The following is a 7215-nucleotide window of genomic DNA, read 5'->3' on the forward strand; positions in this document are numbered from 1 at the left end:
AACACACACCTCAACTTCAAAGACAGACATTACCTCAGAGTAAAGGGTTGGGGAAAGATTTCCAATCAAATGGACCAAAAACAACCTGATGTAGCCATCCTAATATCTAACAGGATAGACTTCAAACTAAAATTAATCAAAAGAGATGAAGATGGTCATTTCATATTCGTCACTGAAAAATCCATCAAGGGAGCTGAGTGCTGAGGACAAACCTAGAAGGAGATTCCATTGATATCTAGGTGAGGCCACAGTGCCAAAAGTTCCATATTTCCCAAAAAAAGGGACTTCACAAGTGACCAAGCATTGAAACCCAGATGCTGTGTACACCACTTCATACCCCAAACATAAGACGCAAGAAATTGCAACAGAAACTTATATAAACAGACATTAAACATGCACACACATACACTGACAGGAATGCACACAGACACAGGTGCACAACCAGAAAAAATGATTTACACAATGACATGCCCATATATGCCCAATGGCACTAGTCACAGAGAAAAACACACAAACATGCATCTGTCTATATATTCAAAACACTACTCAAATTGATAAAAATGCATAAAAGAACTACACAGGCACAAATTTACACAAGCAAGCGCGGATATCAGCACACAAAGACATTTGCACATATTAACACATAATCAAAAATGCTGATGTTCAGTCTCTCACAGCTGCCTAGACATAGATCCACATTCAGTACACACAGGCACACAATGTGTGCATAGAATGTTGTGGCAGACAATGGAAGAGAAGTAAGATGTAGGGACCCCCCAGAAACTTTTGTCAGAGTCTTGACTCCCAATTAATCTTGAAGCCTGGAAACAGTCAAGGCAGCCGCTCTATGAACAGGTGGGTTGGGATTTGGGTGCATTGCAGGGCAGCTGCCAGCTCGGTAGAGACCAGCTGCGAGGGCATGGAGAGTCAGGACGGTTGGCAGCACTCTCAAGAGGATGGAGAGAAGGGGGAAGACAGGACACTGTGCTGGGGTGAAGGGTGACACCACAGCTCAGTTATCAGGGGACTGCAGCTGAGGAGACAGGCTGTTGGCTGCTCTGGAAACTGGAGGTTCTGAGTTGGAAGAGAACGTGTTGTGGCATCTTTTAATGGGAATACAGCCAGCCATGGGGAGGCTGGGAACACAGCAGCCCTTGTTATCCTTCTGGCTCTGGCTTCCCAGGTGTTCCTTCCCACTCTGACGGCATTCTCTTTTCTGATAAGGTTTTCCGAGAATGAGTGAAAGCACACACCGGTGATTAATTACACAAGTTAGCACCATGTATTCATGAAGTCCAAACAAAATAGTGCAACTGGCCTAATAGCATGGACAGGGGTTTTGTGCAGTGGGGAATCGCCCAGTGCGGAATGTATGTGCTGCAGGGAGGCACCGAGCATAGAAGCATCATGGAAACCATGCAGCTGCTCCTGCTGACTGTGGTCCTGACCCTGGCCTCTGAGGAGCAATTATCCTACAATTATCAAGAGGAGGTCACTGTGAATAAGGTGAGACTGAATGTGTACCCTGGGTTCCCATGGATGGAGTGAGTTTTCAGGCTGCTGCCGAGAGTTGAAAATGCACATCCTTGAGATGCTTGGTTTTTATTTTTTAACTCAGTTCCTGTCCTCCAGTATGGCTTTTCCTGATATCTGACATCACAGAGGCACCCAGAGCAGAATGATGTCTTAAGGATAACTCTGTCTCATCTTATGCCACAGAAACCTCCTGCCTCCTCTGTCAGCCTGTGGCCTTCTGATAACCTTTGATTGATTCCACAGAGGTGACTCTGTTCGGTTTCTGTTTCTCAACAAAGCCTCATGCAGTACAATATACACAGAGCAGGGCTACTATTTCCAGAGAATTAAGCAATGCTGGGTATGGGGATGGACTTCCTAAGATGTCCTGATGTTTAAACTGATGATGTGTTTTGAGAAGATGAGAGACTCTGAAGATGATCAGCCTTACTCCCAGGCCCTGGCACTGATTGATAAAGATGCCTGTTATGGCTTCTCTGGTTTTTCATGGTGTCTTCCTGGTAACTCAGTTTACCTGGAGGCAATCATGCCCCATGGATGAAGCTGGTGTCTGGGTACCCTGAATCCCTCTGACAACTACAGTTCAATCTGGCCCAATAGTCCCTCTCAGTCTTAGAATAAAGGGATTGGCCATCTCTTTATCTTGCATAGTCTGGGGTTGTTGGTGATTTTTTTCCTGTTTTTTGTAGGAACTGTGCAGGAACTCCAGAATCAACCTGTCCCAGGAATGATAACTTTCATTCAAGGTCCCAGTACTATCTTGCTTGGATCTGCCCATTCATGACAGAGAGGGACTAACCATGGCCAGGACTCTTTTTGATGCTTCAATGTATCATGATTGTTCAAATGATACAGGGACCTCACCCCAGCCCCTCCTTCATTTCTTCCCATCTCAGTTCCTTCCTAGAACCCCTTAGTCTGGCTTCCCCTTTCCATGCTTCCCCCTCAATGGTGGCTTTGCTCTCTAGCTTCTAGGAAAGTGGTACATAAATCGCTGGGCAGGAAATATGCCTGTTCCTGAAAAGAAGAAGTTCAGCCCACTGCCACCCTTCACATTCGTCAAGAACATTATTGGCAAGTTGGAGTTTAGGATGAACATCTCGTAAGTACCTGCCTGCCCTCAGAGAGCCTTCTCTGCATTAGGCTCTATGGTTTCAATACACTAACCATGTACATGCCCCTAATATCAACTGGGAACTCGCTATCAACATGAACTTCTCTTGTATTTTCTGGGCAGTGTGTCAGGTGACTTCTGTAAGCATAGCAGAGATGTTCACAGGACACGAGATACAAGCAGAAGGTCCAGTGCATAATATGCTGTTTTCCCATGGCACTCTCTGGAGGGCCGAAGCTTTCCTTCCTAGTGCTGTTTTGATCTCTGGAGTCAGTGTACTTGCTGTGCTTGTATCTGTGCAGGCACAGAACTTTAGGCCCCACAAGATTTCACTCAGCTTCATGTGCAGTAAGAACACAGGGGTAGAGACAGCAGGTCCAGGACTGTGACTTCTGAGGGATACTTTTGGAGACACAGCAACAGAATGACCACAGGACCTGGTCTCCTAGGGAAAAATGGCCTGGGATGGCAGGAATCCCATGCTTAACTGGGGAAATGGGCAAGTCTTCAGATATGTGCTGTAATGTGGAACACATAAGGATTGTGGACAGCCATGTACTGATGCTTGTCCTACTTCTATATGTATCAGAAGGATCTGGGGTCAACTCATTAATTAGCTCAAAGATGGCAACAGGGAAGGATAGGGCTGATGTCATAGAGAGAGCCATGCTTTTGTCCTGTGTTGCAGAAAACCTATTGGGTGTATTGAATTCAAGATATATCTGAATGAAGTTAAAGGTAAACCTGGTATCTTCTACATCTGTAAGTGCTTGGGTTTATATTCTTCTTTTGCTGGTGCCATCATCCTTTGGCTATATGATTTATTTTTCTCCACAGGGCCAGACCACCGCATCGTTTTCGTTTTTGTTCACGGGAAAGACTTTGTCATTGCCATTTATGTGAATAATGCCGACTCCATAAATCACACTATGACAATGCTTATGGGTGCGTCTTACCCTGCCTAAGGTTATAAGAGATGGGCACAGGTTACCAGGGCAGTAAATAAAAGTGGATCACCATCTCCTCCTCTCATGCTCTAGTCCAATACCTTGGACTCTTTTCTACAATGCCTGGAGTCTTTGGTAGAGAGGTTTGTAAGCTCTTGTTGTGTCTTCAGCCCTCTCCAGATCACTCCCAAAGCACAAGACTCACCAACGGCACCACCCCCACTTAGTCCTGGCTCTTCCCTTCCTTTCTCAGTCAGTCTTTTTCCTTGTCCTGTTCTAAGAAGGCATCTGCTTGGAATCATTTCCCATGGGGACATTGAGGATCATTTGGAGGCAATGTGCTGTGGTCATTATAGCAGGGCCTGTTCTGAATCCAGATTGTGGTGGACAGAGTTGTACTCATCACCTGATGTGCATAAGTTGCTCCCATACACCTAGACAGACCTGAGGTACTGAAATCCACATTTATCATCATATCAAATGACAAATGTTAGACAAATTAGTGAAGGAAAGTTAAGTGTACAGTTTTGTCCAGTGCTAAATAGAGAAAAAAATATTTCATTGCTCTTTCCTTCCTTCAGATAGTTCAAAATGTTAGGAGAAACTTGAACAAGGCTTAGGAAAACACAGTGGTTAAGAGTTCCTGCTCTGCAAGCATGAAGTCCTGAATCCATATCATGAGAGCTAACATAAAGAGCTAAGCATGGCTGAGCATGCCTGTAACCCCATTATTATAGACGAGACCATGGTTCCTCAGAGATGGTTGCCCAGAATAATCTAGCCACAATGATGAAGTTCCAGTTCAATGGGACAATGTGTCTTAAGGACACAAGTTGAGAGCTGTGGAGGAAGATGATGGATCTTCTTCTCTGGACACCATGATTACAAACACATACCCCCAACCATTCAACACACATACTTATGAGGTGGGAGCAAACACAGAACTTAGGCAAGGCATTTGTGTATTTCCTGAAGACAGATTTTCAGTGACATCCTGAGTAAGGAAGGTGTCTTGATCAAGTGTTCCAGGCTGTGTCTGTTCTCACAGTGGGGTTCTGGATATTGATGTACACATGAAAACACATGGCTCTAAATTTACCCTTGTTAGGTGGAGACATGACCTCCACCTGCCCCTATCACCAGGCACTTAGAGCCCCAATGCTGGCAGCGCATTTCTAGCGTCTGGTGTAACCTCCAGTAGCTCTGCACTCGTGATCCTTCAGGACATCAGGCTGTCCTGTGCCTCCTCCCTCTCTCCAGAACAGCCTGACCACCCACAGTCTTCAGCCAGTAGTCTCTGCACACAAGACAGTCCAACAATGGCCTAGGAGTCTCTCAGCCTAGACATGGAGACTCTAGACAGAAACACCGACTAATGTCCTTTTGCACTGCTCCCCCTCATGCTCAGAAATATTCAGCTGGAGATGCTCTTCCTGAGGCTTGAAATCGCCCAGGTCCCAAAAAACACCTGAATGATATGTGAGTTAACTGTCTATAGCAAGAGTATTTTCTATCCACTTTCCATACCCATATGGTCTTCAGGTCGCCACATGGCTCCAGGTCGAAGAACTCGACTTGATTTTGAAAGTATTGTGCAATACCTAGGACTGAACCGAACAGACATCATCAACCCTAGATGTGATGGTAATGAGATTAATATTTTTGTTTATCTATTTCTCTTACATTCATGATTTAACTATAAGACAAGAACCATTAAACATCCCTCTGAAACATCTATTTCTATTTTTAAATAGATTCCTGCAACAAAACTTAATGCATGGAAAAGTATCAGAGTCTACACAGCACCTTGGATCTGGGACTACTGCACTCGCCCATTCACCTTGTAGATACAATGCCAGATGTTGATGGAAGGTAGACCCCATATCTACACCCCTCGAATGCCTCAGATTTCAGTAAAGTGGTAGATATTCCCTTCTATATGTGTCATGTGTGATTAGTCTGGTGTGAAAATGCAGACCTGACCTTGATAATCAGCATCCATGGGTCCCAATATAAGTGACATGTTATGACACATAGGATCACAGGTCTCAGCTTTGGCAGGCAGAGCAACTATGGAGAGTTACAGGATAGGAACATGCATTATTGCTAGTGAGGGGAGGAAAGGGTTATCAGAGTCCCAGACAAGCAGATGTCAGTCAGCAAGTGAGGGTCAGTGTAAGAAACCAGTCTCAGTACTTACCTCCTGCTCTGGTGCCTAATGTTGGATTGGTGCCTTATTGTGAGGGACATGAAGGAGGCAGGGTGTGCTCTGTAAATGGGGAATGCAGGGCTTGCAGGCAAAGGCTTTACTATTTATATCAATTAGGTAATCTGGGGCTGAGGTCACCAGAAGCAGACAGGTCCAGACACAGGAACTCAAACATACGCATCCTTCTCCCCAAGCCCAGATAAAATGAAAGGGAAAATTTACCCTATATCTCCACTTTAGTTCCAACAATCTTATTTTGCAAGCCTCATGCCTTTTCTTGTAGAAATGTATTTTTATGCAAAAAGCAGAAATCCTCTTTCTGCTGTATTCCCAAATCCAGGCAAGCAGGTGGCTTTATTGACTCAGCTCAGCCTGGGGTCAACCACTACATGAGGTTCCTGAAGGCCAGGCTACCATGAAATGTGTGCATGAAAAATCAGCCCATCTGAACCCTGGACCTTGTGTATGCCAGCCACATATATTGTCAGCCATAGCAAATTTGTGCCCTGAGGAGGGAATGAAAGAGAGGACCTCATAAAACACATGCTAGCTTAGGATGGACATGTTCACGGACAAGGATGAAGTGTGGATCCTCTTCATGGAAGTCACAGATAGGGTATCTGTTGTGCTTTCTAGCTGTTGCACACAGAGCTTCTGTGAGAGGAATAAACGGGGTGGACCTGAGCCCTGGTACTGTGTAAATTCACACACATCTTCTCACACCTTACTATCATACACAAAAGGATAAGGTACAGTTCCACTGAAAAGCAACTAGGTAAGCAAAAAGTAAAGTGTTGCTTACAGGGCCATGACTGATATATAAGAAGCCACACCACTGAAAAGACTCACCCAGACATGGATGGCAAATCCCCCCCCCCAGCTGTATACATGGAGTTTTCTTCAGTTAACCTTTTATATATTCCAAGATGAGAGCATGTGTAGTTTGTACTACATGAATCATGTAGGAGATCCAGTAGAGAGTGTGTGGAATCTCATTTGAAGGTGTAAGGACTCACCCCAAGCTTATTTGAGGGAACATCTATAGACCTGATCTCAATGGCATTTTGATTATCATAGCTGCTGATAGAAGATGTTGTGAGTGTTAAGCTTTGTGGACAGAGTTCTATAACAGGCCAAGTCAGGAGTCTGTACAGTCTTCAACAGTGCATGAGTGTGTTGGGTGTCATCATTGTTGTGGATCTCTAGTGTGAATGAAACACCCAAAACTGTAATCCTCTGAGGAAGCTCATTCACCCTGGGGATCCCATCCCTAAGGAAACTCAAATCCCCTCTGGTGTGAGATGAATGGCTCTTGACTTCCTTCAGTCATTTGAATGATAAGTGGGAAGAATTACTAGTGTCTATGATATCTGTGTACATTTGACCCGCTGTGAATCCTGGCCGGCATT

The 7215-nt window shown here is 44.8% G+C and overlaps 1 long non-coding RNA gene across 1 annotated transcript; it reads left to right on the top strand.

The window, feature by feature from the left end:
• Nucleotides 1-3487: 3487 nt before the first annotated feature.
• Nucleotides 3488-5533, top strand: LOC121140163. Its single transcript, XR_005876971.1, has 3 exons — nucleotides 3488-3595; nucleotides 5140-5241; nucleotides 5352-5533. It is a non-coding gene; the product is annotated as an uncharacterized LOC121140163 (long non-coding RNA).
• The last annotated feature ends 1682 nt before the right edge of the window (nucleotides 5534-7215 follow it).

The sequence above is a fragment of the Mesocricetus auratus genome, unplaced genomic scaffold (assembly GCF_017639785.1).
Source record: "Mesocricetus auratus isolate SY011 unplaced genomic scaffold, BCM_Maur_2.0 Super-Scaffold_100004, whole genome shotgun sequence".
Lineage (NCBI taxonomy): Eukaryota > Metazoa > Chordata > Mammalia > Rodentia > Cricetidae > Mesocricetus > Mesocricetus auratus.